Below are 17,332 nucleotides of genomic sequence, written 5' to 3' on the forward strand. Positions count from 1 at the left end.
CACGGCTGGGGTGGGGGTTTGGTGCGTACATACACGGCTGGGGTGGGGGTTTGGTGCGTACATACACGGCTGGGGTGGGTGTTTGGTGCGTACATACACGGGTGGTGGTTCGGTGCGTACATACACGGCTGGGGGGGGGTTCGGGGGCGTACATACACGGGTGGGTGTTTGGTGCGTACATACACGGCTGGTGGTTCGGTGCGTACATACACGGCTGGGGGGGGGTTCGGGGGCGTACATACACGGCTGGTGGTTCGGTGCGTACATACACGGCTGGGGGGGGGGTTCGGGGGCGTACATACACGGCTGGTGGTTCGGTGCGTACATACACGGCTGGGGGGGGGGTTCGGGGGCGTACATACACGGGTGGGTGTTTGGTGCGTACATACACGGCTGGTGGTTCGGTGCGTACATACACGGCTGGGGTGGGGGTTTGGTGCGTACATACACGGCTGTTGGTTCGGTGCGTACATACACGGCTGGGGGGGGTTCGGGGGCGTACATACACGGCTGTTGGTTCGGTGCGTACATACACGGCTGGGGGGGGTTCGGGGGCGTACATACACGGCTGGTGGTTAGGTGCGTACATACACGGCTGGGGGGGGTTCGGGGGCGTACATACACGGCTGGTGGTTAGGTGCGTACATACACGGCGGGGGGGGGGTTCGGGGGCGTACATACACGGCTGGTGGTTAGGTGCGTACATACACGGCTGGGGTGGGGGTTTGGTGCGTACATACACGGCTGGGGTGGGGGTTTGGTGCGTACATACACGGCTGTTGGTTCGGTGCGTACATACACGGCTGGGGGGGGTTCGGGGGCGTACATACACGGCTGTTGGTTCGGTGCGTACATACACGGCTGGGGGGGGTTCGGGGGCGTACATACACGGCTGGTGGTTAGGTGCGTACATACACGGCTGGGGGGGTTCGGGGGCGTACATACACGGCTGGTGGTTAGGTGCGTACATACACGGCTGGGGGGGGGTTCGGGGGCGTACATACACGGCTGGGGTGGGGGTTTGGTGCGTACATACACGGCTGTTGGTTCGGTGCGTACATACACGGCTGGGGGGGGTTCGGGGGCGTACATACACGGCTGTTGGTTCGGTGCGTACATACACGGCTGGGGGGGGTTCGGGGGCGTACATACACGGCTGGTGGTTAGGTGCGTACATACACGGCTGGGGGGGGGGTTCGGGGGCGTACATACACGGCTGGTGGTTAGGTGCGTACATACACGGCTGGGGTGGGGGTTTGGTGCGTACATACACGGCTGGGGTGGGGGTTTGGTGCGTACATACACGGCTGGGGTGGGTGTTTGGTGCGTACATACACGGGTGGTGGTTCGGTGCGTACATACACGGCTGGGGGGGGGTTCGGGGGCGTACATACACAGGTGGGTGTTTGGTGCGTACATACACGGCTGGTGGTTCGGTGCGTACATACACGGCTGGGGGGGGTTCGGGGGCGTACATACACGGCTGGTGGTTCGGTGCGTACATACACGGCTGGGGGGGGTTCGGGTGCGTACATACACGGGTGGGTGTTTGGTGCGTACATACACGGCTGGTGGTTCGGTGCGTACATACACGGCTGGGGGGGGGTTCGGGGGCGTACATACACGGCTGGTGGTTCGGTGCGTACATACACGGCTGGGGGGGGTTTGGTGCGTACATACACGGCTGGTGGTTCGGTGCGTACATACACGGCTGGGGGGGGTTCGGGGGCGTACATACACGGCTGGTGGTTCGGTGCGTACATACACGGCTGGGGGGGGGTTCGGGGGCGTACATACACGGGTGGGTGTTTGGTGCGTACATACACGGGTGGGGGTTCGGGGCGTACATACTCTGCTGGGGTGGGGGTTCGGTCCGTACATACACGGGTGGGGGTTCGGGGCGTACATACGCGGGCGGGGGGTGGTGGGGTGTTCGGCGCGTATGCGGGCACATGTCTCCATGGTTGCTATGGGAGTTCGGTTCGGACGGTGTTTTTTGCGTACGGTTGTGAAATGGGGAGGACGGGAGGGATCGTACTTGCGCAGTCGGACTTTATTTTTCCGCACGGTGGGTTTCTCGCCCGGGGACGTGTCGGTGACTTTTCCCGACCCGAGGACGTGTGGGGAAATCTTCCCAATGCGATTCGTATGGACTTTTTTCCGTTCGAATCGTACTTGGCAGTTTGTACGCTACTTTGACGATTCGGACGGAAAAAAATCCGGATACGAGTCGGACGGGGAATTTTTTTACCGGATCGGAATTGGCACCCTAATGTCGGATCGGCTGAGGGGGCTGAACCTCTGTGGGAAGCAATGAAGCCCACCATAAGGGGTGTCAACATTTCCTTCTGCTCGGCAGCTCACAGAGCGCGCAAGGAGCCCCTTCTAAAATCTGAGGCCAATATTATAGAACTGGAAAGTTGCAGTAGGGGAGACGGGGGTGGTCAGGTCCATCGACAATTATTGCTAGCACAACAGGCGTATGCAGATCTTTTGTTGGATGAGGCCCACCTGGCTTGCCTGTTGACCCATAGTGGGGTTTACCAGTAGGGGGATAAGTCCAGTAAGCTGCTCCACAAGCTGTGTCAGGGGGTATTATACCCCCAGGACCTCCCTAGTATTGCCGGCCCAGATAGGGAGTCCCTCACGGATCCCTCTGAAATTGCCGAAAGCTTTGCCACATATTATGCAGAGCGAAAGGCCCCCAGAGAGTGGCTACATGAGGACGTGATAGGCCGCTTTCTTGACGATCTTCCGCCTAAGGCTTTATCTAGTGAGGCACGTGCGGAGCTGGATCTCCCACTCATGGAGGTGTAGCTGGGTGCCGCCCTAGCGGACCTAAACTCTGGGAAGGCCCCAGGTCCGAATGGTTTTCCATGTGAATATTTTAAAAAGTGCTTTTTGCAGCTAGGGCCCCATTATCTTAGAGTGGTAGATGAGGCCAGGGAGTGGGGTTGTCTTCCTCGCGACTGGAGACACGCGGAGGTGGTGGTGTTTCACAAGCCTTGCCGACCCCCTGACCAACATGCTTCATATTGCCCTATCTCTCTACTGAATGTGGAGGCAAAAATCTTGGCCAAGGCTTTGGCCAATCACCTTCGGTCCCATATAACTACCTTAGTGCATCCCGATCAGGCTGGTTTTATGCCTCAGAGAGCAACACGTCACAATATTCGCTGAGCGCATTTTGCCCTCGCGGCCATTCAGGGGTTGGATGAACAAGCAGAGTTGCTACTGGCGGACATGGATAGGGCATATGATTACCTTAGTTGGGTATATTTATTCGCGCTTCGGTGCCAGCTGAATATTGGCCCACGATTCTTGTCCTACCTACATTGCTTTACACTGACCTCACCGCGTCAGTGAGCGTTGCTGGTTCTACTTCCTCAATATTTTCAATTGGGCGGGGCACCAGGTAGGGCTGCCCTTTGTCACCATACTTGTTTGCGTTGGCTATGGGACCCCTGGCTGCTTGGGTGCGAATTGATGCACAGTTGACTGACTTTGAGTGGGCGCATGAACTTTCGGACCGTATTGCGCTGTAAGCTGTCGACGTGCTAATCTTTCTTACCAATGTGAATAGGACGGGACCGAGATTGCTTCGCATCATGCATATCTTCGGGGAGTCGTCTGGATTGTATATGAACCCCCAAAAGTCCACTCTGTGGGTCCTTGGGGATGCTGCGGATCTGGGCTCCTGGGCCTCATCGGTTCGGGTGACTGCAGGGGGGGATGACGTATCTGGGAGTATTCTTGTCAGATTCACTTAGCATGTCTTGGGACAGAAATCTGGCCCCAGTATGGGAATGTGTACGGGAGGATCTTAAGACCTGGTCCCATATGCCCTTGTCCATTTATGGTAGATCAGCCATTTTCAAGATGGTCTCGCTCCCCCATTCACTATATCACCTGCAAAATTACCTCTATCCGATTCCTTCCAGATGGTTGCGGCAGGCTAATGCAGCCTTGGGACAGTTTTTGTGGGTCGGTGGAGTGGCCAGAGTTGCGTTACGGGGTGTTTAGCCAAAATATCGAGTTTTAAATTTCGACCTACAATAATATTGTGTTTTTAATATCGTAGGTACAGAATATCGAAGTCAAGAATATCGATGGACAGAATATCGATCCCAAGGTAAGTAATATCGAAGTTAATAATATCGAAGTAATTAATATCGATGTAAGTAATATCGTAAGTAAAAATTTCGATGTCAATAATATCGATATTTATTTAGTGTAATGTCATTTAATATGTATTTTATTTGTATGTTAAAGATTATTGTAATGTATTTTAATACATTTAAAAATAAATGTTTAGAGATTAATAATTATTTTAAATTTAATTTAGCGTTTTAGTATCAGAGCGGGTTGTGGGTTTATAGGGGAATAGGGTGGGAAGTAATTTAATTATAATTAATGAATTAATATGTATTGTTTAATTGGTATTTATGATTAATTAATTGTTAATTAATTAATAATTGGTAATTAATTGATTAATTAATTGTTAATTAATTATTAAATGTAAAAATATTTTATTAATTGGTTAATTACATACATTATAATTAGTTTATTATTAATATTTATTTATTGTTATTGGTAAATAATTAATTGTTAATTAGTAATTAATTGGTGATTTAATTTTATTAAGTGATTAATTGATAATTAAATTAATTATGTGAATTTTTATGTGTAGTGGGTTGTGGGTTTATAGGGGAATAGGGTGGGAAGTAATGTAATTATAATTAATGAATTAATATGTATTGTTTAATTGGTATTTATGATTAATTAATTGGAAATTAATTAATGATTGGTAATTAATCTGATTAATAGACTAACTCATTTTTAATTAGTAATTAATTGTAAAATTATTTTATTATTTGGTTAATTATATACATTAAAATGAGTTTATTAATTATATTTATTTATTGTTATAGTTAATTAATTAATTGTTAATTAGTAATTAAAATAAAATAAATAATGATATATTTTATTTATTTGTAATTATTATTAATTAATTGTTATTAGTTAGTTAAATATAGTAAATATAAATAATTGATTATTGTATTTTATTTGTTGTTATTGCTAATTAATGTATTGTTAATTAATAATTAATAGGTGAATATTTGTAATTTCGTAGTTAATATGTATTAATTAGTCAATTAATAACTATATTAATTATAAAGAATGTATTATTAATTGTAAATAAGAGATAAATTGATATTTAAATCTATTGTGTATTTTGTATGTGTAGTGTGTTGTGTGTTAAAGGGGGAATAGTGTGGGATGTAATTTAAATTTATTTATTTAAATATTTATTTTACATAATTGGTATTTAATAATATATATTTTTTTAAAACATTGTTAACATGCATTTTTTTTTATAAGAAATTATTGAATTGGTTATAATGTTCATAGAATTACTATGCTATCTAGTGCTTTCCCAACTGTTTTACTATCTGGAGTGGGAATAGTAATTTTTACCCCTACGCTATCCAGAGCTTTCCCTACTGTTGCACTCTCTGGAGTTGGAATAGTAATTTTTACCCCTACGCTATCCAGCGCTTTCCCTACTGTTGCACTCTTTGGAGTTGGAATAGTAATTTTTACCCCTACGCTATCCAACCTTTTCTCTACTGTTGCACTGTCTGGAGTGGGAATAGTAAATTTTACCCTTACGCTATCCAACACTTTCCCTACTATTGCACTCTCTGGAGTTGGAATAGTAAGTTTTACCCTTACGCTATCCAACACTTTCCCTACTATTGCATTCTCTGGAGTGGGAATAGTAAATTTTACCCTTACGCTATCCAACACTTTCCCTACTATTGCACTCTCTGGAGTTGGAATAGTAATTTTTACCCCTACGCTATACAACGTTTTCCCTACTGTTGCACTCTTTGGAGTTGGAATAGTTATTTTTACCCCTACGCTATCCAACGTTTTCTCTACTGTTGCACTGTCTGGAGTGGGAATAGTAATTTTTACCCTTACGCTATCCAACACTTTCCCTACTATTGCACTCTCTGGAGTGGGAATAGTAAATTTTACCCTTACGCAATCCAACACTTTCCCTACTATTGCACTCTCTGGAGTGGGAATAGTAATTTTTACCCCTACGCTATCCAACGTTTTCCCTACTGTTGCACTCTTTGGAGTTGGAATAGTTATTTGTACCCCTACGCTATCCAACGTTTTCCCTACTGTTGCACTGTCTGGAGTGGGAATAGTAATTTTTACCCTTACGCTATCCAACACTTTCCCTACTATTGCACTCTCTGGAGTTGGAATAGTAATTTTTACCCCTACGCTATACAACGTTTTCCCTACTGTTGCACTCTTTGGAGTTGGAATAGTTATTTTTACCCCTACGCTATCCAACGTTTTCTCTACTGTTGCACTGTCTGGAGTGGGAATAGTAATTTTTACCCTTACGCTATCCAACACTTTCCCTACTGTTGCACTCTCTGGAGTTGGAATAGTAATTTTTACCCCTACGCTATCCAACGCTTTCCCTACTGTTGCACTCTTTGGAGTTGGAATAGTAATTTTTACCCCTACGCTATCCAATGTTTTCCCTACTGTTGCACTCTCGGGAGTTGGAATAGTTATTTTTACCCCTACGCTATCCAACATTTTCCTTACTGTTGTTTTTGTTGAAGTTGGACTAGTAGTTTTATTGTGTCTGATATTTAATATGTTTTGTAATATTTTAGCTATTGTAATATATAATTAATAATAAAAATTATTCAAATTAAAAATATTGATTATTATTTGCTATATGTAATTATTTAATATTTATTAATGTTATTGTTTTATGTGTATAGATGTACTGGTAATTTAAATAAATATTTAATAATTTATATGTTACAGAAATTATTATTAAAAGTAAATATTAAGTAAGTGTATATATTATATATTATATATATATGTTTAATTAAAGTTTCATTTAATTATATATATTTATTATAAATGTTACATATTATAAAATATATTTAATTATGTTTCTTTGATTTATAAATATTATTTGGTTTATTTTACATATATTTTTAAACTAAAAAAAACCCGATATTTTTGAATTACGATATTTTTGACATCGATATTAAATTATCGATATTTTTGTACTTACCATGTTGTAGATAGGATGTCGATATTCTTGACCACGATATTTTTGTTGCGATATTTTTGTAGGTCGAATTTTTGTCTTTCGAAATTATGTCATACAACCGCGTTACGAATGTGTTTCCAATCTGCTTACTGCGGGGGGCTGGCGACTTCCGACATTCTGGTGCCAATTCCGATCCGGTAAAAAAATTCCCCGTCCGACTCGTATCCGGATTTTTTTCCGTCCGAATCGTCAAAGTAGCGTACAAACTGCCAAGTACGATTCGAACGGAAAAAAGTCCATACGAATCGCATTGGGAAGATTTCCCCACACGTCCTCGGGTCGGGAAAAGTCACCGACACGTCCCCGGGCGAGAAACCCACCGTGCGGAAAAATAAAGTCCGACTGCGCAAGTACGATCCCTCCCGTCCTCCCCATTTCACAACCGTACGCAAAAAACACCGTCCGAACCGAACTCCCATAGCAACCATGGAGACATGTGCCCGCATACGCGCCGAACACCCCACCACCCCCCGCCCGCGTATGTACGCCCCGAACCCCCACCCGTGTATGTACGCACCGAACCACCAGCCGTGTATGTACGCACCAAACCCCCCCCCCAGCCCTGTATGTACGCACCGAACCACCAGCCGTGTATGTACGCCCCCGAACCCCCCCCAGCCGTGTATGTACGGACCGAACCACCAGCCGTGTATGTACGCACCAAACACCCACCCGTGTATGTACGCCCCCGAACCCCCCCCAGCCGTGTATGTACGCACCGAACCACCAGCCGTGTATGTACGCACCAAACACCCACCCGTGTATGTACGCCCCCGAACCCCCCCCCAGCCGTGTATGTACGCACCGAACCACCAGCCGTGTATGTACGCCCCCGAACCCCCCCCCAGCCGTGTATGTACGCACCGAACCACCAGCCGTGTATGTACGCACCAAACCCCCACCCCAGCCGTGTATGTACGCACCGAACCACCAGCCGTGTATGTACGCACCAAACACCCACCCATGTATGTACGCCCCCGAACCCCCCCCCCAGCCGTGTATGTACGCACCGAACCACCAGCCGTGTATGTACGCCCCCGAACCCCCCCCCAGCCGTGTATGTACGCACCGAACCACCAGCCGTGTATGTACGCACCAAACACCCACCCGTGTATGTACGCCCCCGAACCCCCCCCCAGCCGTGTATGTACGCACCGAACCACCAGCCGTGTATGTACGCACCAAACACCCACCCGTGTATGTACGCCCCCGAACCCCCCCCCAGCCGTGTATGTACGCACCGAACCACCAGCCGTGTATGTACGCACCGAACCACCAGCCGTGTATGTACGCCCCCGAACCCCCCCCAGCCGTGTATGTACGCACCGAACCACCAGCCGTGTATGTACGCACCAAACCCCCACCCCAGCCGTGTATGTACGCACCGAACCACCAGCCGTGTATGTACGCACCAAACACCCACCCATGTATGTACGCCCCCGAACCCCCCCCCCAGCCGTGTATGTACGCACCGAACCACCAGCCGTGTATGTACGCCCCCGAACCCCCCCCCAGCCGTGTATGTACGCACCGAACCACCAGCCGTGTATGTACGCACCAAACACCCACCCGTGTATGTACGCCCCCGAACCCCCCCCCAGCCGTGTATGTACGCACCGAACCACCAGCCGTGTATGTACGCCCCCGAACCCCCCCCAGCCGTGTATGTACGCACCGAACCACCAGCCGTGTATGTACGCACCAAACCCCCACCCCAGCCGTGTATGTACGCACCGAACCACCAGCCGTGTATGTACGCACCAAACACCCACCCGTGTATGTACGCCCCCGAACCCCCCCCAGCCGTGTATGTACGCACCGAACCACCAGCCGTGTATGTACGCCCCCGAACCCCCCCCCAGCCGTGTATGTACGCACCAAACACCCACCCATGTATGTACGCCCCCGAACCCCCCCCCCAGCCGTGTATGTACGCACCGAACCACCAGCCGTGTATGTACGCCCCCGAACCCCCCCCCAGCCGTGTATGTACGCACCGAACCACCAGCCGTGTATGTACGCACCAAACACCCACCCGTGTATGTACGCCCCCGAACCCCCCCCCAGCCGTGTATGTACGCACCGAACCACCAGCCGTGTATGTACGCACCAAACACCCACCCGTGTATGTACGCCCCCGAACCCCCCCCCAGCCGTGTATGTACGCACCGAACCACCAGCCGTGTATGTACGCACCGAACCACCAGCCGTGTATGTACGCCCCCGAACCCCCCCCAGCCGTGTATGTACGCACCGAACCACCAGCCGTGTATGTACGCCCCCGAACCCCCCCCAGCCGTGTATGTACGCACCGAACCACCAGCCGTGTATGTACGCACCAAACCCCCACCCCAGCCGTGTATGTACGCACCGAACCACCACCCCACCAGGGAATGTACGGACCGCACCCCCACCAGTGCATGTACGGACCGTACTGACGCCAAAAAAACACGTACTGAACCCGGACAAACCATATTTACACAAGGAGAGTCAAGTAGAGTTTCCCCACACCACCAAACAGGCCCAACAACCCCACAAACATCACATACACTCACCTGCAACTGCCAAACTGCCAAACAGAGGCCCAAAACTCAATCACTCCTCATAACACACCCACACAAATTTCAAACACAGCCACACCCACAAATGGACCAATAAAAATGGACCACACACACAAACCATGAGCCTTTGCAACAGACCCACTGCTGCCAGAGCCCACAGACGACCCACACCACCATACTTGAACCTCACACTTGCATACCTTCACACAACCACCTACACAAACACCCCCTCATCACATTCACACACACACCTCCACTACCACACCCACACACCCACAGCCATCCACACCCACACCCCCACAACCACACCCCACGCCATGTCCACCACCAAGAATCCAAAGTTCACAAAGGAGGAGCTGGAGATCCTTGTCGACGAAATCCTCAGAGTCGAGCCACAGCTCTTTGGGACATTGGTCAGACAGACCAGCATATCCGAAAAAACCGCCATGTGGCAGAGGATCGTCGATTCTGTGAATGCTGTTGGGACAACCAGAAGGACCAGGCACGAGTGCCAATCCAGGTGGTACGATCTGCGGAGGACGGTCAAGAGGAAGATGACTGACAATCACAACCAGGGGAACATCACTGGAGGAGGGCCGCCCCCCAGACCGGTACAATACCATCCCTGGGAGGAGAAGGTGATGTCCACGCTGGCGGTGGAGGGACTACACGGACTGCCAGGACTCCCAGACCCTGGTGAGTACACAAACAACTCACCTCACATGGGGGGGATGCCATACACAATCAATCATGCATGCCACCCCCCCCAAGCCACCACCGGACACAACAACACTCCACAAACACACACATGCCACTGGCACCTCCATGCCCCATGCATCAATCAGGGCCATGCCAAGTCACAGGCCACACAATACACCAACACAACACAGGATGTGGTCGATGCTGGGAGTGGGGGCAGCAAAACTAACATTGAGCAACTCACAAGCACACAACAATGCCCTCAGCCCATATGGCCCAGGGCACAGCCATACAAACTGTGTGTACCCACACAGTACTGTCTTGCCTGCAAATGATGGCTGCCATGCAGGATGCCATGGGTCTGAAGGCACAATTTGCACATAACAGCAGACAATGAAGATGCATCGCTCTGATAGAGTCTCAGCACACACCGCCACAGCAGCAGCCTACACTCAGACACACTGCCCAATGGGTGCCCGGAGAACAGGGACTAACTCACATGAACAAGCCAATGGCCATTCAAAGACCGGCTAACTGTGTGTGCCCAGGAAGCTGGCCTGAGGTGACAGAGAGTGACAAAGAGAGGGAGGGAGAGGGGGAATGAGAGGGAAGGAGACAGAGGGGGGACACAGGGAGACAGACAGAGGGAGGGAGTAGGGTGACAGAGGGAGACCGACAGAGGGAGGGAGGAGGGTGACAGAGGGAGGGAGGAAGGGAGACACAGGGAGACTAAATCACCCTTGGGTGGTGTGGCCATGTCCACTCGTCAGCCGGTGGACTGTGTGCATGCAGACCAGGTCTGGCAGTGCCTCAACCCCCCCTTCCGTAGATGAAGACCGGTCCATGTGTCAATCTGTGCACGAGTCCATCCGTGCTGCAGGCACAGACCTAACCACACACCCAGTATACCCACCCACCGTGTCGGTAAGAACCCTGTCACAAATGCTTCAGTCCCCTACCTGCAACATCAAATTGCCTTGCCAAAACACCATTTGGCCACGTACAGTGCAACACGTAAGGCGCCTCTGCATGGCTCGCTACGCCCGCACACCACACTGCTGACTGTGTACCCAAATAGATGCATCAACTAAGATTGTGTCTCACACATGCGTAAAGCCCTGACAGCTGTGGCCAAGGGACATAGCCATGCACAAGTGCACTGTGAGAGGAATGCAGGACAGATCCAACTACCCAGAGGAAGAGTGCCAAATCAGAAATGCATGCAACATGGATGCCACATGTGACACTGTCAACATTGTCTCTCTCACACACAGGTCAACGTCGACGAACACCCCCCAACACTGGGGGGGAAGTCACACAGGACCAGGCTCCGCGGGATGATGACCCCACCGCCAGCGATGACTCTCACCACTCCGTGGATGACCCAGACCAACCTGGCCCCTCTGGTGTCCAACCACCTGCAGCACCTGCGTCAGGTACAACTGTGCCAACCACCACCCCCATTCCTGCCACATCCCAGGAGACGTCCAGGAGCCCTGCCCGCACACGACCACCCAGCCAGTCTGCCCAGGAGGGACACGGTCCTCCGGGCACCCAGGAGGAGGCAGGCGGCAACGCAGATGCCATCCCTCAGGGGTCCCGGAGACCCGATGCACCCACAACGGCAGGCCAGGTGCACGTGGGCAGGGGTGGCGGGAGTGGAGGACGGCGGAGGCGCGAACCTGACCAGGCAGCTCAGGACCCGGTAGTGTCCCAGGTCAGCAACATCCTGGATACATACCGGCGTGACACCAGGGGCATGGACCAGATTGCGTCCACCCTCAATGACATCAAGGGGACCCTCCAGGAGATGAAGACCCTGCAGTCCCAGCAACATGCCTGTCAACTGCAACACCAAGGAAGGATGGAGGATAGACAGGCTGAGCTCGTGGCGGTGCAAACCCAAATGACCGGTGTACTCCGTCGGATTGCCGACAACATGGGCAACCCTCCCTGTGGCACCAGGCGAAGGCCATTACCAGACACAGGGAGGGATCAGGAGGAGGAGGATTCATCCGACGGAGCGTCACAGACATCGTCACGGACTGCTTCCGAGGGTCCCCGCAGGAAGGTGGGTCGTCCACGAAAAAGACTGTGAGAGTCAGCAGAACATCACCATCTCCCAGGTCACCTGGCCTGGCACCTGGCCCTCTGGCCCAATAGCAGCACATGACATTGTCTGCCACATGGACTTGCTGGTCACTGTCTGACCTATGTTGACGAAGACTGTGGCATGGACTCTGACATTTTGCTACGACAAGGATACCAACTCCCCCAGTGAACTTTGGATTCTACACTCCCGCTGTGCACCTCTTGTCATCCCCACAAACCCGTACCCCACCACAAATAAATTAATCACACTTACAAGATGATGCCGTGATTCTACATTATTACAATACATGTGTGTGTCGTACAGTCAAAGCATGCCTGATCTCAGAATTAACTCCAACCATCCAAACCGTGGGGTCGCAGTCTTGCCCAGGACACACATGGGTCCCAATGTCTCATCTGATACAGACATGGAGTACCAAACTCACCTGTGCTGGGCCCAACCAGCTGAGTGGTTCCCGCACAACTGTGGCTACAGACACATTCAGGGGAGCAACAGTCATGCGCAGAGGTCAGGGATCATGTGGAGTGACCTGGCTTGCCGCTCCCAGGTATGTCTAGACATGTGTCCCTACAATGTGCAGCATGCTTGCGTCAGGCGGATGTTGAGAATGGTGGCTAGGCCAAGGTTGGATGCATGGAGATGCCAGAATGCAGTTTAGGATCACTGTGCCACATGGTTGTGTTGGGGTTGTGGGCTGCATCATGAGTGTGGGCGTGGATCTAGAAGGTCATCCTGCAGCTGGCTGTGAAACATTCCCCCCATCCCGTTAGGACGTTGATGTGGCCTGGTTGCCCGACGCAGTAGCAGAGCTGTGCAGATGCACTCCGGATATGGACAAGTACCATGGGAGTCGTGAGGCACATGTCCGTAGACTGCAGGGTAGGATTCTACACAGATGTTGTAGTTTCCCTGGGGGATGGTCTCTCTTGCCTTGAGGTGGATGGAACTGTGCATCTTGTGCATAATACAGTTCCCACTCCCTGACAAACCCCTAGCATCTTGTCACTCTACACATAGACACATATGCACCACCTATGAAAACTATGCCAGACCTGCGGCACGCACAGTGGCAACAGGGCACCATTGACAGGGAAGAGGCACCTTGGAGACAGAGGGACAAATTTATTAGTCATGTGTGTTGGAATGACAATGATACTCTGTCAACACATACACAGGTCATGTGGATGTACATGTGGGAGCAACACTGGCACCCCCCATTGCAACACAGATGCTGGCATCCCATTGACCTGGCACACAAGTGACGGATAACAGCTAAACACCCCCTGCTGCCACGGAGAGGCCGCTATACACCATTGAGGCCCTGATGGGGCAATCACACACCATGTCAACCCGGTGCAACCTGTATGTTTCCGAGGCCAGTGTTACACACAATGATGGCCTCATCACAATCCCCAATCCCCTGCCACATGACAGTCACCAAGTCTGAGCATGGCTCCAGGTGAAGCCTGCCCCATGTCATGTTCCCCATGTAGGATCACCATGTATGCAAATGGAACACACATGAACCGGAGAAGTGCACACAGACTACAAACAATTCACACACCCAAAACGACGTGAGGCATCCCTTACCCTGAGGAGATTTCAACACTTGCCCGTGCATGTGACGCTGAATCAGCACATGTCGCTGTGTTCATGAGGAGTAGCAGGAGCACAACAATGCCACCAGCAGACAGCATGCACATGGACCTGTGGAAGAGAGACACACAAGGATTCAGCACAAAGGAGCACATCCGCAAGCATGTACTTAACACGTATCATGTTGTTAACATGACAGGTGACAATGATGACCCTCAGACAACATCCTTCCATTGCGCCATCACTTGAGTGACACTTCAATACACACCACTGACTCACTTGGCAGACATGCAGATGGACACACACATTGCAACACATGCCACACACGGCCCAATGCGTGCACACTCAGACACTGGAACTCACCACTAAGCAAAGAAGTTGCGTATGAGCCGACTCCGCATGTCCTCCACAGCCTCCTCCTCCTCCACATCACTTGCCCCGTCACCAAGCCCTTCATCCTCCACGGGTGGATGGTCCTGGTCATCTTGATCCAGTATGAGTGGAACAGCTTCCTCCACTGCCATGTTGTGCAGCATGCAGCAGACGATGATGATCTTGCACACCTTCACCGGGGCATATGGGAGTGCTCCGCCGGTCTTGTGGAGGCACCGGAATCGGCTCTTCAGAAGTCCAAACGTCCTCTCAATGACTCTCCTGGTCCGCCCATGTGCGTTGTTGTAGAGGTGCTCGGCAGCCGTGCTGGGGTTGCGGACAGGCGTCATCAGCCATGGCATGTTGGGATAGCCAGCGTCCCCTACAAGGAAACATCATGGACAGAAGTGTGTCAGCACAGGCAGTGAGATTGGAAGATGACGCCAAACACAGAACTGCCAGAGTCTACCCACCAACAATACATGCTCGCTCGTTCCGCAGCTGCAGCATCATTTCTGGCACCCTGCTACGCCTCATGATGAAGGCATCGTGTGCTGATCCTGGAAAGCGAACACAGACATGTGAAATCACCATGTTGGACAGACACACCACAAGGGCATTAATGGATTGATAATGTTTGCGATTCCTATACACCACCTCCTGTGCCTGTGGTGGTACCAACGCAACATGTGTCCCATCTATGGACCCAATGACATGGGGCATCCCTCCCAGGGCATAGAACTCACGCTTGACATCTGTCAACTGCTCACGATTTGGGAATTTAATGTACTCATCCAGGTGAACCAACATGGCCTCTAAGAAATCATGCAGAACACGGCTGAACATCGTCTGGGACATGCCCCCGACATCAGCAATGGTATGTTGGAACGTACCCGTGGCAAGGAAATGTAGGGCTGCCATCACCTTCAACTTGGGTGTCAGTGCACTTGGATACCTGTGGCGCGGGAGGAGTTGTGCTTCCAGCCGGCCAGTCAACTCATCAATCAACCGTTGGCTGAATCTGTAGCGGCGTATACAGTCCCGTTCATGCAGGGCAGCAATGTCTGGCATACGTCGAGGGAGAGGCGGAGCCCTGCAGTGAAATGGAAGGAACACCTAAGAGTGAGCACTGTACAACAACATCGTCAATGCACTGAGCACATGTTACACAGCCAATACACATATGCCACGTTGTGAGTCAGGTCTGTGCCACAGTTCCTGGACACGAACGCCAGTCAGGTTACACTCCTACCAAGGGACAGCCACTAACGGAGGGGGGCAAGATCACGATGACATGGCATGAGACTAGCTGTGGGCCAGTGTAAGTGAACATGCACACGCATCACAGGATTCACAGACATCCACACATGTGCAGAGGTAGTATGCGTATGGTACAGACAGGTAGTTGGATGCGATATGCACTGGTCACATGTCATAGGAATAGGACAGGCCACACACATTGCCTTTGAGGAGTACATGTCGAGACAGAACATACATAGGGAGCATGTGGATATGTACTTGTGTTGATACTCCGTGTAGTTGGATACATACACACCTCATGGCAAATCACATATGTGGGCTGGTGTGCGGAACAGTGTGCCATGCCCATCGACACACAGACACATGTTGGCAGCAGCAACTGCTGACACATTGAATCACACACCTACAGCAAAATCATGGAAAGACATGCCACACACATGACATGGTTGCAGCATGCAACGCAGCCATACACGTGTCATATGTAATATTCCGTGTACCTGGCATCAGGGGACAGGTGCGGGTGTCCGTGACTGGGACATGCAAGTGACTCATGGCTCCACTAGTGTGTACGACATGCACACATGTCAAAGGAGTGCAGGGGATGTGTGGTACAATGCGCACCATCACACACGACATGTGTACACAGCTCATCGTACATGTGCTTTGCCCACACCTCAGGGGTAAAGTGCCACATCACATCCTGACACACCTGTGTCACACACAGGTGGTATTGCACAGACAATGCATTGGTGTCCACCCTTGGCAATACCTGTCCGCTCCATTCCTGTCTGTGTGCCGCCTGTCACCACTGACAGTTGTTATACGCACCGTACATACGCTCGGAGCGCGTGTATAGGGTCCCTGGGCCAATATTGCCGCTGGCGTATGCGTACGCCACAGTAGTACGGACTGTACACGCGCTTGTACGGTCCGGATCACAATATGGGCGCTGGCGTATGCGTACGCCACAGTAGTACGGACTGTACACGCGCTTGTACGGTCCGTACTACTGTGGCGTACGCATACGCCAGCGCCCATATTGTGATCCGGACCGTACAAGCGCGTGTACAGTCCGTACTACTGTGGCGTACGCATACGCCAGCGCCCATATTGTGATCCGGACCGTACAAGCGCGTGTACAGTCCGTACTACTGTGGCGTACGCATACGCCAGCGCCCATATTGTGATCCGGACCGTACAAGCGCGTGTACAGTCCGTACTACTGTGGCGTACGCATACGCCAGCGCCCATATTGTGATCCGGACCGTACAAGCGCGTGTACAGTCCGTACTACTGTGGCGTACGCATACGCCAGCGCCCATATTGTGATCCGGACCGTACAAGCGCGTGTACAGTCCGTACTACTGTGGCGTACGCATACGCCAGCGCCCATATTGTGATCCGGACCGTACAAGCGCGTGTACAGTCCGTACTACTGTGGCGTACGCATACGCCAGCGCCCATATTGTGATCCGGACCGTACAAGCGCATGTACGGTCGGTATCACTGCTTGTGGGGTGCCCTAGGGCGTGGAACGCACCGTACCTGTGTGTAAATGTATGAAAACAC

Source organism: Triturus cristatus, chromosome 11, assembly GCF_964204655.1.
Source record: "Triturus cristatus chromosome 11, aTriCri1.1, whole genome shotgun sequence".
In the NCBI taxonomy this organism is placed as follows: Eukaryota; Metazoa; Chordata; class Amphibia; order Caudata; family Salamandridae; genus Triturus; species Triturus cristatus.